This window comes from Bos taurus, chromosome 3 (genome assembly GCF_002263795.3).
Source record: "Bos taurus isolate L1 Dominette 01449 registration number 42190680 breed Hereford chromosome 3, ARS-UCD2.0, whole genome shotgun sequence".
In the NCBI taxonomy this organism is placed as follows: Eukaryota; Metazoa; Chordata; class Mammalia; order Artiodactyla; family Bovidae; genus Bos; species Bos taurus.
Genome location: NC_037330.1, coordinates 7,689,948 through 7,706,112, shown reverse-complemented (window position 1 = coordinate 7,706,112; position 16,165 = coordinate 7,689,948). Strand labels below are relative to the sequence as shown.

The following is a 16,165-nucleotide window of genomic DNA, read 5'->3' as shown; positions in this document are numbered from 1 at the left end:
GTGCCCTGAATCCTCATGAGAGTTTTTTAAGACTATGCATAATAAGTTATGACCTTAATCTTTTAATGTATTTTAAGTAATACTTTCATGCAATAAATTATTCCTCAAATGAGTTTTTGGTAGGGAAATTATGAGGGATTAAATTTATTTTTGTGAAAAATGAGAATGTATTTCCCATTGGAAATTTTTCTCACATAATATAAGACCCTCTGAAACTAGGTAACTATCCAAGTGAGAGTCTAGAATCTATTATTAAAACTTGCTTGTGATTCTACTCCCTTCCCCCCTTTTTTTGCAATATCTTTCCTTACTATAAGTGAAACTACCTTCAGATCTTGCTTCAGATAGGATCAAAACATGATTATCTTCTCTTTTCATTGATCTTAATCATTCCTCCCTCACTCCCCCGTTTCCCCATTTAATGAATGAAATCACTTTTGAAGGAGACTTTTTTGTTTAGGAGTTTCTTTTCAACAATGCATTTTGGTTGCCAAGGGTGAAAACCAGCATGAACCTTTATCGTACAGACTTGACTCTAAAGGCTGCTATAAAAACATTTCCTATTTAACAGAATTGTTTAATGTGTAAAGCAGAGATGTTTTCTTTTGCATCTTTTTTAAAAAAGAAATATTTCTTATTTTGAATCATACCACATTTCTAGTGGGTGGTTTTGTTTTTCTAAGTGAATAGTGATGTTCATTACTTTTTTTTCTGGAGTAGTGTCAAAGTCTATGCAGGAAGAGCATGGTGATTTTGGGCACCTCTTCTTTTTCATTTTCCTTATCTTTTTCACTTGAAGGAGTAAAATAGCTGTTTCTTCCTGAGTGAAGTGAATTAGAGACATAATCACCTTTAAAAAATTTTTATTTATATTTATAACTATAACGCATCCTTATAACTGAGCCCATTTTACTAAAATATACATGAATATGTGTCTATATTAACCTATATAGATGAGAAAAAATTGTAAACTGGTTTAGTGGAAGCTTTATTTTCAAAGTAAACTTCTAAAAAATGATGCCCCAAGATAGAACAAGTTTATTCTTTCATTGAACTTCTGAAAAGCCTGCATCTTTCAAATTGGACCTTGTAAAAAACAAAAGATATTGCCTAATAGAAAGACTTCTGGTTGCATTTAACATTCTTCCTCAAGAGTTCTCTTTATTTCCCTTGTAAGGTATTAGATCTGATTCAGATTAAGTGCCAGGAATTCTACGTCAGTTGATGTCGTTTGACAGGCATGTAATTGCATGCCAGTGTGTAATCGACAGTGTAAGGAAGTCCAATTGTTGCTTGTTTTTCAACCATAGTTAATCATCTAAGGTTTAAAATACCTGTTCCATACATAATACCACCGTCATCTTGCTTGTTTCTTATTCTTTTAAACTGTCAAACCCTATGCCAGTTCAGTTCAGTTGCTTAGTCATGTCCAACTCTTTGCAACCCCATGGACTGCAGCACACCAGGCTTCCCTGTCCATCACCAGCTCTCACAGCTTGCTCAAACTCATGTCCATCGAGTCGGTGATGTCATCCAGCCATCTCATCCTCTGTCGTCCCCTTCTCCTCCTGCCTTCAGTCTTTCCCAGCATCAGTCTTTTCCAGTGAGTCAGTTCTTTGCATCAGGTGGCCAAAGTTTTGGAGTTTCAATTTCTTGATGCTGACCCTATGCGAGATTGAAATAAATTATCTCTAATACCCAAGCATGTCTTTTACTAAGAAAATATGCTTGTCCTTTTTAGTTCAGATTTCTGGTATTTGCATTTTTCTCCCTGTTCTAACACTATATCAAACAAATTTGGAGCTGGTGCCTACTTCTGCAAAAATCAAGCCCTTTATGATTTCTCCTTGCATATGGTTGCAAAAGCTTTTATTGTAATGAGCCTATTTCAGGACTGGTATCAAAGCATGGTAGCCAATATGTATCATTTGCTGTTAGTCTTAAAGCCTCTTTTAAATTCCTTTTAAAAAGAGCTGAATTGAAAGAGTGTGTGTTTCATATTTTGTTCTTAGGAAATGGTTTGAAAAACTCATTTGAAATTAATTTTAGTTTTAAATTCTTTTTATGATTCGTGAAAGCTTCTAACTCAGATTTGATTGGAAATTCTGAAGTTGGTAGATCTGGTTTTTAGAACCGAGTGATATACCTTTCTTAAGCCATAAAACTGATATAGAAGAGACTCAAAGTTCTTAAGTTTTGGAGCATAGAAGTTTTTTTTTTTAATTATCAAATTGTTTATAAATTCTTTGGTTATTAGAAGCAACTTTTTAAATTGTCTTAATGAGGTTTTCATATTTCTGCAGAACTCTTACCAAATAGCCTCAGCCATTAATAGATAACTGTGATCAATTTAAAATGTTTTTTCAGTTTCAAAAGGACTATCTCAATGCTCAGAAATTTGAAAAACAAACAGGGAGAAGTCATCTCTAGTCATCCACTAGTTTAATGAAATCATTGAAGCTTATGTGTGGGTTTCATTTATTTTAAGAAATACATCTTATATTATTGCAACAAAGATTATGTAAATTTCTATAGAAGATAAGCATTTATATTTAAATCAAGTTTTACTAATTAGAATTTCATTTGGCTGTTATCCCCCAGATTCAGATAGCAACAGATGAACCCCCTTTAATTTTGTCTTTCAAGGATTCCTAAGGCTCTGTTACCTAGCTGTGGCAATGATATGCAGCTAGGATAAGGGTTTTGACCACAATGTGGAAAATAGAGATCAAGTAGTGAGGAAGACGTGTGCCTAGGTTACTGTGGGAATGTCTAGATACTTACATTAGGATTTTACTCCGATTTTGATTTGAGGTTCCATAGTGGAATTAACCATTTTATTGTTTAGTGTTTATCCCATTCCCCCTCAAAAAACATTTTTATTACCTCTGTCAATATGTTCAAGAAAGCACTCATTGTCTTGTACTGATTAGATGAGTTGTTCCTTCTTACAGTGATTTGGTATGAGTAGGAGGGAATCCTACTTCCTTTGTCAACATTTAAACATTTCTGAAAGATGCTATTGTGCACTGACATCAAGGCATTTTTTAAAAAATTACTGATCTTTTTGAAAAAACAAAGGACTCAGTCAGTTACAGAAACAGGTGTTGGACCACCCTTGTTCTCTGAATTACAACACTGTAGTGCTAACACATAAGTATCTGCCCACCTGGAACTGAAATTGTCCATGGGAAATAAAATAGAAATGTCGAAGTTTCATGACTTATCTTTTCATCAACAGTCATAGGTGTTTAATATTAGATGATTATACATTTGTATGTGTTTTTTCTTTGCTTTCTTTTTTGTGATAAGTCTTTAAGTTTCTAAAGTTAGTTAGCAGAATCTTATCAGTGAAGCTTAGTGATCCTAGTCACTCAAATTTAAACTATTTCAATACTAAACTGAACTTAATGAATTCTCTCACATAGAGAACGTCGTGTTATTTTTCCTTGTGAAAAACTATCAGGAGCTAATGAACAGGAACTAAACCCGCCTGCAGAATTAAGTTCCTTTTATAACTTGTCCATTTATTTTAGCTTTGTTATTTAATCTCACTCTTAACAAAGTTTTGCAACATGACCTTGGAAACACTATTTGTTTCAGATAATACAGCATTTTGAAATTCTTGAATAAATATATAGCTTCCAGTTAAGGTTTTTGATGTACTTTTGCCTCCTTAATTTTACAGATGAAGAAATTTAGATTCAGAGAATTATATAACATCACACAACTTACGTGACAGAAGTCTAGAAGCCAAATCATCTTCCATTTCAGGCTAGTGCTTTATTCACTGCACTGTACTGCATCTTCATTTTCAATAAATGAGATTATAGTGTCTTAAAAGGGAGTTCTAGAAACGTGCAAACCAGTAGCCACAAATTAACATATCACTACGAAGTGGTGTATTACTTTATTATATGAAATTTAAGAGAAGTTGAAATGTTTCTAAACCAGAATGGGCTATAGTATTTTTACTAAAAGATTATATAAAGGTATCTAAATAATATCTAAATTTATATGGTATCCGTAACTTTATTTTGGTCATAGAAATGACCCTTACTAAGGAGTCAATACCCCCAGGAGTTTGAATACTCCCATTCCACTTCTCCTGAGGAGACATTCTAAACTATCAGCCATGCCATTTGTGGTGGTGGTGGTTTAGTCGCTAAGTCGTGTCCGACTCTTGTGACCCCATGGACTGTAGCCTGCCAGGCTCCTCTGTCCATGGGATTCTCCAAGCAAGAACACTGGAGTGGGTTGCCATTTCCTTCTGCAGGGGATCTTCCTGACCCTGGAATCAAACCTGGGTCTCCTGCATTGCAGACAGATTCGTGTTGGAGGGAGGTGCTATTACAGCATTTGGAGATAGGTGGGGAGAAATATAGTACAAGATTTTATTTATTTCACTTTTGAATTTATGGGTTTAAAATATCTTACTGACCAAGTCACCTACCCTCCCATTGTTTACCACCAAAGAACTGCTAAGTGGAGTTGTTAAGGCCCTGTCCGTAATAACCTACAGAATAAAGGGGAAAGCAGAGGAGCGATAGGTTTTTGTTGGAGACGAAGGCTCAAAGGACCATTTCCCAAAAGAAGTTTATCCTCTAGAGCGTCACAGTGTTCGTTATAGTAGCCACTAATCTTCAACTCTAACTGGTCCTAATGGAGATGTGTTGTAAGAGCAAACTACACACCAGAGTTTGAAGACTAAGAACTTGAAGAAAAAAAGTAAAATAGCTCAATAATTTTTACACTGATTACATACAAATTGAATGATAGTATTTTTAATATGTTGGGTAAAGAAAATAGATTATTAAATTTAATTTCACCCATTTCTTTTTACTTTTTTATTACTAGAAAGTTTACATGTGACTTGCATATATGGTTCACAATATATTGACCTTAGGCAACATGCTTAGAGCTAAGATTTCTAAGTTAATTGGGTTGAGTCTTGAAGCTGAACCAAAACCTTCTATGGGGACATTATGGGGACATTACCTGAGGACACTGATTTGTCTTTTTTTCATAATGTATGGTAAAAGTGAATCAAGCCTTCTCAGAGTTCAAATTCATCTTGGAACTTGGAGTGCCTAAAGGGAGTGGATGGCCAGCATGCCACTTAAACATATCTTCTAAATATCTTATCTCTTATCCACACTTATGATGAGAGCCTAGAGTACTAGCCTTCTGTATTGCTAACTCAGGGTGATTCCGTATGCTTTAGAAACCTAATAGATGGTAAGGTTGACATCTTATTTTGAAGGTTGACTTTCCTAACAATTTTTACCTGGATGAAGGAATAATGTACTTATGGATACCTTCAGGCAAAGTCAGGCTCATCCTCAAGGAACAGCATTTGAACACTCAGTGAAATCTGGAAAATTCCACTGAATTCCTGTAATACTGTTTCTCTGTATTATTTTTATGTGTACACGTATAATACCTTCTTTAGGTAAGTTTCTTGAGAATAGTGAGGGACTTTTTTTAATTCACTCTTTATCCTTTTGGTGTTTTGCATATAATAAATTTATAAAGCATTTTGAATTTAACTGAGCCACAACTTGATCAAACTAAAGAAAATTGTTTTCTCATCAGACATACATTAATAGTAAGTGAGGTACTTTGTTACAACTGCACATGTTTGTGGATGTATACCCAGGAATATGTAACAATGAGAGACGTCTAAAAATCTGATCATAATTAAAGACCAATTTTAGGCTTCTAATTAAACGGTTTTTAATCACAATAATATAAATGTTTTAAAGTACTTCTGGCAATTTTCCTTCAATATTCCCAGTGATTTCATTAAGCCTATTCACCCTGCAACAGCTGCAAGTTATTCCAAACATCTGTACTGAATTCCCATGCTGTATAAGCCCATTTGAAAACAACTCTCTCACCCCATTAACGGCATCAGTAATTCTCTTATTACTTTTCTAACCAACAGTTATGAAGAAATTTGTATATCAAAGAGTGAAAAGTTTTTTTTTCAAAATTGATTCTCTATGGTCATGAACATAATGCTTTACCCTTCCAGATTTCTGATTTTAAAAAGTTAATTTCTTAAATACTTAAAGGTACATAGTTTATTAAATACTCAAGAAAGAATTCTCTTAGATTTTAAGTTTTATTTGCTAATATAAAGACTTAAAATATTCTGGTTAAAATTATTTCATAAATTTTAAACAGTTTAAAAAGTATGGTGAGGTCAAGACATCACTGTCTTATTCCTCAGCTTCTTTAATGTTAGTGAATGTTTTTGTCTGCTTCTTTCCTTCATTTTCTGCTGTGAGACAAGCACAAAATTATTGAACCCATTACCTATGTATTTCATAGCTTACTCCAATACTGCTTTAAGGCACCCGTCTGGAACTAAAGAAATTTGACAGACTAAGATGGTTGCTCTTCTGTAGAGGAGTAGTGAAAAAGACCATTTTATGAGCTTCATGAGCTGAGAGTTAATATTTTCAGTAAACCAATAAGTTGAATATAATCCTTTGTATTTAAATTTCAACTTATTGCATTGTATTATATTAAGTCCAAAAGACCACACAGTATGGTAGGAAGTTTAAATGTTACTTAAGAATCGAATTTCTGTTTATACTTTTAGAAAGAAGATTAAGAGTAATGACAACAAATGAAGTCAAAATAGCTTGATTAAAGGAAGCAAATAATTGTAGTTTATTAAAAGAATATCTCCTTAATCTTACAGTATGTGCTAATTTTTTGCTTTGCAAGTACATAAATTTATGTATTACCTGAGATATGCTCATTCTGTAAAAGTTTTATGTAAAATTAATGAACTTTAGCTCCATAAGAACATTTAAAAATTAAAACTAATGTTTGAAAAATGAGAACTTTCATAATTCCCATAGGAAAGACTATAAGAAATAATGTATCAGAAAGAAATATTACTCATTACTCATTTTTTAAGCTCTTTCATTTCTACCGCAGAAATCACTTAAATTTTTTCAAAAAGGTTTAACAACAGTCCTGCCTAGAAAATAAATTTGAGACTTTTAGTATTATTTCATGGTGATACTATTCTAAATGTATGTTTAATCAGTAACTAGATTTACTGTGAAATTATTTCTGAAATTTTTAGCTACACTGTCAGATTAATGGCTAACTTATTTTCTTTTTTAAATTTAATTTTTATTTTATTTTGAAGTATAGTTGATTTACAATGCTGATTTAGTTTCAGGTGTATAGCAAAGTGATTCAGTGATACGTACATTGTTTTTCAGATTCTCTTCCCATATAGGTTATTGGAGAATATTGAATAAAGTTCCCTGTCCCATACACTAGACTGGTCCTTGTTGATTATCTGTTTTATATGTAATAGTGTGTATGTGTTAATTTCAAACTGATCTCAGTAATTTCAAGAAGCAGTATTATTTCATTAAACAATCTAACTGTCTCTGTCCATTGATTAACCTATCCTGAGGATTTACTAATCTATTATTTTGTTCAGGTGTATGTGAAACTCTTTCTGTACATGTGCTTGAGCTCACAATAAGTATTAATGCATTTATTACCTTACATATGGCAATACATTTGCTGTATAACCCTGGTAACATTGTTATGATGTTTTAGTATAAAATTACTGGTAGAGAGACCACTGTGTCAATCACCTGTACATTATTCCATCCTATTAAACAACAGAGATCCTTAACTGTCATAAAATAATTTTCTAGTTTGTCATACATACGAAGTATTTGAGTGTAATTATAAGAAGTAATTTTTAAAGTCAGTCAGTCTTAAGTGACCAAGCATATTCTTCAGTCTCAACATTCCCCTCTACCCCTACCCCCAGTATACCCTCACCCCCAGTATATTTTAGGCAAGCCTGAATTTGGATTTCTACTCATAGTTTTGGCAGTCCTAATGAGTGTAGTGAACAAAGCTAGTGGAGGTGTTGGAATTCCAGTTAAGCTATTTCAAATCCTGAAGATGATGCTGTAAAAGTGCTGCACTCAATATGCCAGTAAATATGGAAAACTCAGCAGTGGCCACAGAACTGGAAAAGGTCAGTTTTCATTCCAATCCCAAAGAAAGGCAATGCCAAAGAATGCTCAAACTGCCGCACAATTGCACTCATCTCACACTCTAGTAAAGTCATGCTCAAAATTCTCCAAGCCAGGCTTCAGCAATACATGAACCATTAACTTCCAGATGTTCAAGCTGGCTTTAGAAAAGGCAGAGGAACCAGAGATCAAATTGGCAACATCCGCAGGATCATCGAAAACGCAAGAGAGTTCCGGAAAAACATCTATTTCTGCTTTATTGACTATGCCGAAGCCTTTGACTGTGTGGATCACAATGAACTTTGGAAAATTGCTCAAGAGATGGGAATACCAGACCACCTGACCTGCCTCTTGAGAAATCTGTATGCAGGTCAGGAAGCAACAGTTAGAACTGTACATGGAACAACTGACTGGTTCTAGATAGGAAAAGGAGTACGTCAAGGTTGTATATTGTCACTCTGCTTATTTAACGGATATGTAGAGTACATCATGAGAAACGCTGGGCTTGAGGAAGCACAAGCTAGAATCAAGATTGCTGGGAGAAATATCAATAACCTCAGATATGTATTTGATACCACCCTTATGGCACAAAGTGAAGAGGAACTAAAAAGCCTCTTGATGAAAGTGAAAGAGGAGAGTGAAAAAGCTGGCTTAAAGCTCAACATTAAGAAAACTAAGATCATGGCATCTGGTCCCATTGCTTCATAGGAAATAGATGGGGAAACAGTGGAAACAGTGTCAGACTTTATTTTAGGGGGCTCCAGAATCACTGCAGATGGTGACTGCAGCCATGAAATTAAAAGACACTTACTCCTTGGAAGGAAAGTTATGACCAACCTAGATAGCATATTAAAAAGCAGAGACATTACTTTGCCGACAAAGGTCTGTCTAGTCAAGGCTATGGTTTTTCCAGTGGTCATGTATGGATGTGAGAGTTGGACTGTGAAGAAAGCTGAGTGCCAAAGAATTGATGGTTTTGAACTGTGGTGCTGGAGAAGATTCTTGAGAGTCCCTTGGACTGCAAGGAGATCCAACCAGTCCATCCTAAAGGAGACCAGTCCTGGGTGTTCATTGGAAGGACTGATGCTAAAGCTGAAACTCCAGTACTTTGGCCACCTCATGCGAAGAGTTGACTCATTAGAAAATACTCTGATGCTGGGAGGGATTGGGGGCAGGAGGAGAAGGGGACGACAGAGGATGAGATGGCTGGATGGCATCACTGACCCAATGCACATGAGTTCGGGTGAACTCCAGGAGTTGGTGATGGACAGGGAGGCCTGGTGTGCTGCGATTCATGGGGTCACAAAGAGTCGAATGCAACTGGGTGACTGAACTGAACTGAATGTGTGTAGCAGACAGCAGCTTTTTTAGATTTGAACTTGTTCTTGAATCACTTATGAGTAAATGAATGAATAGATCAATAAATGGCTAAAGTAGGTACTCACCTAAAGTTTGGTGGTTTCAAACCACTGTTAGTCAATTCAGTCGCTCAGTCATGTCCGACTCTTTGCTACCCCGTGAACTGCAGCACGCCAGGCCTCCCTGTCCATCACCAGCTCCCGGAGTCCACCCAAACTCATGTCCATTGAGTCAGGGATGCCATCCAACCATCTCATCCTCTGTCATCCCCTTCTCCTCCTGCCCCAGTCTTTCCCAGCATCAGGGTCTTTTCCAGTGAGTCAGCTCTTCACATCAGGTGGCCAAAGTATTGGAGTTTCAGCTTCAGCATCAGTCCTTCCAATGAACACCCAGGACTGATCTCCTTTAGGATGGACTGGTTGGATCTCCTTGCAGTGCAGAGGACTTTTTCAAGAGTCTTCTCCAATACCACAGTCAAAAGCATCAATTCTTCTGTGTTCAGCTTTCTTTATAGTCCAACTCTCAACATCCATACATGACTACTGGAAAAACCATAGCCTTGACTAGACGAACCTTTGTTGGCAAAGTAATGTCTCTGCTTTTTAATATGATGTCTAGGTTGGTCATAACTTTCCTTCCAAGAAGTAAGCGTCTTTTAAATTCATGGCTGCAGTCACCATTTGCAGTGATTTTGGAGCCCAGAAAAATAAAGTCAGCCACTGTTTCCACTGATTCCCCATCTATTTGCCATGAAGTGAAGTTCAAACCACTGTACTGTAATTTTATTTTTAAAATTTTGATTTCATTTTCTAGAAAAGTTTTATATTCAGGGAGTTGTCATTCAGTTATACTTTAATCATTCTGTGACTGCCCACAAATGAGTCATACATTTATTTCCTCTTTGTGAACAAAGAAAATCATTTAACAGTTCTCAGTTTTCTTCATGAACAAGGTATATCATGGTAGCTTTGAAATAGTAGATTCAAAGATTTATAGGACTGTCTTCACTACTCATAAAACATCTAAGAATAATTCCTAATATATAAGATTCAGTTCAGTTCAGTTCAGTCACTCAGTCATGTCCGACTCTTTGTGACCCCATGAATCTCAGCACACCAGGCGCCCGGAGTTCACTCAGACTCACGTCCATCTAGTCAGTGATGCCATCCAGCCATCTCATCCTCTGTCGTCCCCTTCTCCTCCTGCCCCCAATCCCTCCCAGCATCAGGGTCTTTTCCAGCAAGTCGGCTCTTTGCATCAAGTGGCCAAAGTATCGGAGCTTCACCTTCAGCATTAGTCCTTCCAGTGAACACCCAGGACTGATCTCCTTTAGGATTGACTGGTTTGATCTCCTTGCAGTCCAAGGGACTCTGAAGAGTTTTCTCCAACACCACAGTTTGAAAGCATCAATTTTTTGGCGCTCCATCTTCTTTATGGTCCAACTCTTGCATTTATATATAACTACTGGAAAAACCATAGCTTTGACTACATGGACTTTTGTTGGCAAAGTATTGTTTCTGCTTTTTAATATGCTGTCTAGGTTTGTCATAGCTTTTCTTCCAAGGAGCAAGTGCCTTTTAGTTTCATGGCTGCAGTCACCAGCTGAGGTGGTTTTGGAGCCCCAGAAAATAAAGTCTTTAACTATTTCCATTGTTTCCCCATCTATTTGCCATGAAGTGATAGGACTGGATACCATGATCTTAATTTTTTGAGTGTTGAGTTTTAAGCCAGCTTTTTTACTCTCCTTTTTCATCTTCATCAAGAGGCTCTTTAGTTCCTGTTTGCTTTCTGCCATAAGGGTGGTGTCATCTGCATATCTGAGGTTATTGATATTTCTCCTGGCAATCTTGATTCCATCTTGAGCTTCATCGAGCCTGACATTTTGCATGATGTACTCTGCATATAAGTTAAATAAGCAGAGTAAGTAGAAGTACATGAGAGGAGCTAATGTGGACTTAAGCTTGGGAATGAAAAGGGGGCATATTTCGTGCTGAAGGTAAGAACGAAGGAGTCCAAGATGATTTTAGATTTCTATTTGGATAACTAGATGGAAATTGATGAGTTAACAAAAGTAGAAAACCCAGGAGAAGATAAACTGTCATTTAAGAATACTGTTATAGATATTCCAGTGGAGATGGTTAGTGAAAAATTGTAAATATGGGTCTTCAGTTAATGTTTGGGAGGTTTGAGCCAGACATATACTTCAAGTCATGGGACTAGATGAGAATTGGGTTGAAAAAAGATTTGCCACTAAGAAACACCAATTGTTAATGTGGAATGTGGTGGAAGAGAAGGTAACAGTAACATTGGAGGAAAATGAGAACTAAGAATTTGAGGAGGGAAAGTTGCATATCAAATGCTGCAGAGAGAAATCTAGCCTGAGGACTAAATAAAAGCAAGTGGCTTGGACAATTGGAATGTAATATTTTTGAGGACAGTTTCAATAGTGTGGTAGTGACAGAGTTAGTTTTCATTACTGTGGGCATCAAACGGAAGATGAGGAAGCCCATTGATTTATAACTCTGTTGTAGTTTATCTAAAATAATGCCATTGTTAACTTAATGTTTTTGAAAAATGTTAGGTCAGACATTAACTGGCAATGTCAAATATGTCAGAAATGGAATTGCAGCTCTGTCCTAGTAGTGTTTCTTGATTGTAAACAACAGAAACCTACTGTAAGTTAAAGCAGAAACTGCTGACATTAAGCAGAAAAGGAATTTATTGGATGTCTATTTGGTAGTTCACAGATACCATGGAAGACTGGAGAATTCAGCTTAGAATATGGTGGGAACCAAAGGAAGCCACACAGCAAAGAACACAGCCATTGTCTCAGCTCAAGAAGTTGGGTTAGGATAACCCACCACTGGATACCCCACAGATTGCTAGCACTGCTGTCAGTGGCTGACTCTTCACTGCTATGAATAATCTGTATGTCTCTGAGTCTTTTTTCACTAATGCCTGAGCCTTTCAAATTTAAAAGGAGTATCTGATTGGCCAAGCTTATGTCACATGTCCATGCCCTAGTTGCCAAAGAGCTGGGAGAGAGGCTTCGTCTCCTAGCATCAGGCTTCAGTAGTTGAAGATATTTTCTGCACAAAAACCCACTCAGTGGTAATACCAACAAATAGAAAAGCTTTTGGGATGCAGGATAGCCATAACCACCAGCTAATACTATAAAAATTAAGTGCCAAGTCTTAAAGATTTAGGGAAACTAATTTGAAATTCACATGACTAAAATAAACAATACTTATTAAGCTTAGGAATGTAATCTATGGCTTGCCTTACAAATATTAAATATCAAGAGTATTAAATTAAAGACTTTAATCTCTCCTGCTTTGTACCTTATAGTATACGCCCTTCAGTGTCCTCTCTTTCCAGATATCTGGGCCCCTGTAACCTACAGTGGGATTCATTATGGCAGCCTGGGCAAACCAAATGGAGGCACACTGTTGAACCTAGTAGTAGGAGCACATGTCTAGGAATGAGATTAGTCTCAGCTAGACCTGATGCTAAAGCTGAAACTCCAGTACTTTGGCCACCTCATGTAAAGAATTGACTCATTGGAAAAGACTCTGATGCTAGGAAGAATTGGGGGCAGGAGGAGAAGGGGAGACAGAGGATGAGATGGCTGGATGGCATCACTGACTCAATGGACGTGAGTCTTAGTGAACTCCGGGAGTTGGTGATGGACAGGGAGGGCTGGCGTGCTGCGATTCATGGGGTCGCAAAGAGTCGGACACGACTGAGCGACTGAACTGAACTGAACTGAGACCTGAATGGATATAAGGAGTAGCTGTGACCCTTTGGACGGGGAGGGAGAAAAATACCACTTTGCAGAAGAGAAAATTGGGTTGAGGCTCGGGTGGGAAAGTGCTTTGGGCCACAGAGGAAGCTGAGTGGCTGGGCCAGGCCAGGAATTGGCATGGGTAGGAGAATAACAGTGGAGGGAAGCAGAGAAAGGCAGATGTTGTACAGATAGTAGCTGCCCAGATTCTTCAAATGACTAGGCCTGTGAGAAACTTTTTTTCTTGGTACTAGGATTTAACTTGATTTTTAAATGTGTTTCCTTGCCAGAAGACCATTATGAAGTCTGCCCACAGAAGAAAAGACCCTTTATCTATGTAATTCAAATAAAACTAGACATTTTTTTTCTTACCCTTTTAAAAGACTAATTTTGGCATAGTGGCACATCCAAAAGAAATGCAAATCCAAAACTTCAAAAACTTGATAAGTAATATAGCCTTTTAATGGAGTCTCTTGAAAAAACTGGAAAGGGAATATTAATAGACAGGAAAACATCCTCTTGCCTCCAACCACCACTCCCTGCCCCCAACACACAGTCACTGCGTTAGTCTCTCTTCTGTCACACAAAGCCCACAGCTCAGGCTAGCCCTCTTTACTCAATTCTTTTCTACCCTTCCAACTTCCAGACTTCTCCCCCTCTGCTAAACTAATACTTTTTAAAAAATGTAAGCCAGTGTAGCTTCTTCCAACTCTCCTCTCCACCTATAACCTCACCCCTCCCACACACACTATCAGCAGTGCTAAAAAAAAAAAAAATCCTTAGAAGAAGCACAGAGATAGGAGTAGAAGCTCTGAATACTTAAACCTCTGTTATTTCTCTCTCGCCATTTTTTTAAATTAAAAGAAGTGAAATACCAGAGTGTATTCCTTTCTTGGTTGAATTTATAGAGAGTATCTATGACAGTTGACACCAGTGTTTGTGAAAAAGAATGAGAGATCCCAATAGAAAAACCAAAATCCATGGGGACCAAATCATAAAAGAGCTTTCATTTCTAGGCTCAGGAATTTAGATCAGCTGTGTCTGTCACCCTCAGTTTCTTTTATTCAGCTGTGGAAAGTGGTTCTCCACTATGAGGTGGAACGGAATAAACTTAGACAGCTGTCACTGCCCACTTTGTAATTTGCCTTGTCAAGTCCAGTCTTTCCTAAAATGTACTTTATGGATATTTTCCAGCCCCTCATATTTCTTTGTGTGAAACCAAGATCAAAATTGCTTTGGAAAGAAAAGGATCAAGATCTGTAGTGAAGAGTGGGGAAATATCCAAACACTTAGAATCATTCCAGGAGAATAGATTAAGTAGGACTCCTCTTCCACCGCAGAAGATTGTAGAGTCATAGATATGAAGGAATCAGCTAGAATCATATCCCTCCATGTTCCCTCCCCTGTTTACACACATAGGACATTTGAGACTACTCTTGTACAAGTCAAAGTGAAAGTCACTCAGTCGTGTCCAACTCTTTGCACCCCCATGGACTATAATTTCTCCAGGCCACAATACTGGACTGGATAGCCTTTCACTTCTCCAGGGGATCTTCCCAACTATGGATCGAACCCAGATCTCCCGCATTGTGGGCGGATTCTTTACTAGTTGAGCCACAAGGGAAGCCCAAGAATACTGGAGTGGGTAGCCCATCCCTTCCCTGGTGGATCTTCCTGACCCAGGAACCGAACCAGGGTCTCCTGCACTGCAGGCAGATTCTTTACCAACTGAGCGCCAGGGAAGCCCCAAACTGGGGAATGTGGGCATCGATCCCGCTACCACTCACATGCTAAGCAAGTCCTCTACCATTTGAGCTAATCCCCCACTCCACTCTTGTACAAGTTTACTTCATTTCTAGAGCCAGCTGCCTAGTTTAAAAAAATTTTTGGTCTCCACCCAACATTTTCCCCAATTTTTCCAACAAAAAAATAAAGTAATTCTCTTAGATACCAATATTTAACTTTTTGCTTGAAGTGTTTCCTAATTAATCTCTTTTTTCAGAAAACTTGATTCAATTTTCTGTAGACACAGACCCTTCCTCTGTCCCATCCCATCCTTTGCTTTGGTAGCATATCTGTAGTTTGCAATTTAATTCTCAGGAAATTCACTTCCTGCCAGTAGTCCTGAGTAAAGTCAATTTTTAAAATAAAACATCTTGTAAACATTATGTCTGACAGACTCTCATATGGTTAAACTCTATACGTTTAGTGTTTGATCTTTCTCCTTAATAAGACATTTTTCTGACGCTACACTCTCAGCACACAACAAATGATGATTGATAACAAGTCTCAGGAATCCTAATGTATTTGCCTAAATCACACATGGTCCACCTTTGAAAAGCTCTGTATTATAGCTGACAAAGTTTTGAAGTTTGATGAGCTCAGATTACTGAATGAAGAAATAGGAAGTATAAGGTCAGAGACTTCCTAGCACTCTACTTATTCAAGGCACATAACCAACATTTTGTTCTAAGAGCTTTCTTTAGGGAAAACAATCCCACCCTGGTTTAGAAACACTTTCCCTGAAGCCCTCATCAAGACAGAAGAATGACTGGGGGGCTACTGTCTTATTCTTGGGAAAGTTTACAAGGAATCATTTTGGCTGTGAAACTCAAAATTAATTCTGGACTTGAAAGAGGCATACGTAACGGTGTTGTTGTTGTTCAGCTGCTAGGTTGTGTCTGACTCTTCATGACCCCCTGAACTGGAGCACGCCAGGCTTCCCTGTCCTTCACGATATCCCAGAGTTTGCGCAAATTCTTGTCCATTGAGTCAGTGATGCCATCCAACTATTTCTTCCTCTGTCGTCCCCTTCTCCTTTTGCCCTCAGTCTTTCCCAGCGTCAGGGTCTTTTCCAATGAGTTGGCCGTTCTCATCAGGTGGTCTAAGTATTGGAGCTTCAGCTTCAGCAACAGTCCTTCCAATGAATATTCAGGGTTGATTTCCTTTAGGATTGACTGGTTTGATCTTCTTACTGTCCTAGGGTCTCTCAAAA

The 16,165-nt window shown here is 37.5% G+C and overlaps 2 protein-coding genes across 2 annotated transcripts in view; both read left to right on the top strand.

The window, feature by feature from the left end:
- The window catches only part of ATF6 (activating transcription factor 6), a 233,987-nt gene that overhangs the window by 139,972 nt on the left and 77,850 nt on the right, over window positions 1-16,165 (top strand). The gene's annotated exons all lie outside the window — the stretch shown is intronic.
- The window catches only part of LOC132344816 (proteasome activator complex subunit 3-like), a 52,902-nt gene that overhangs the window by 23,951 nt on the left and 12,786 nt on the right, over window positions 1-16,165 (top strand). The gene's annotated exons all lie outside the window — the stretch shown is intronic.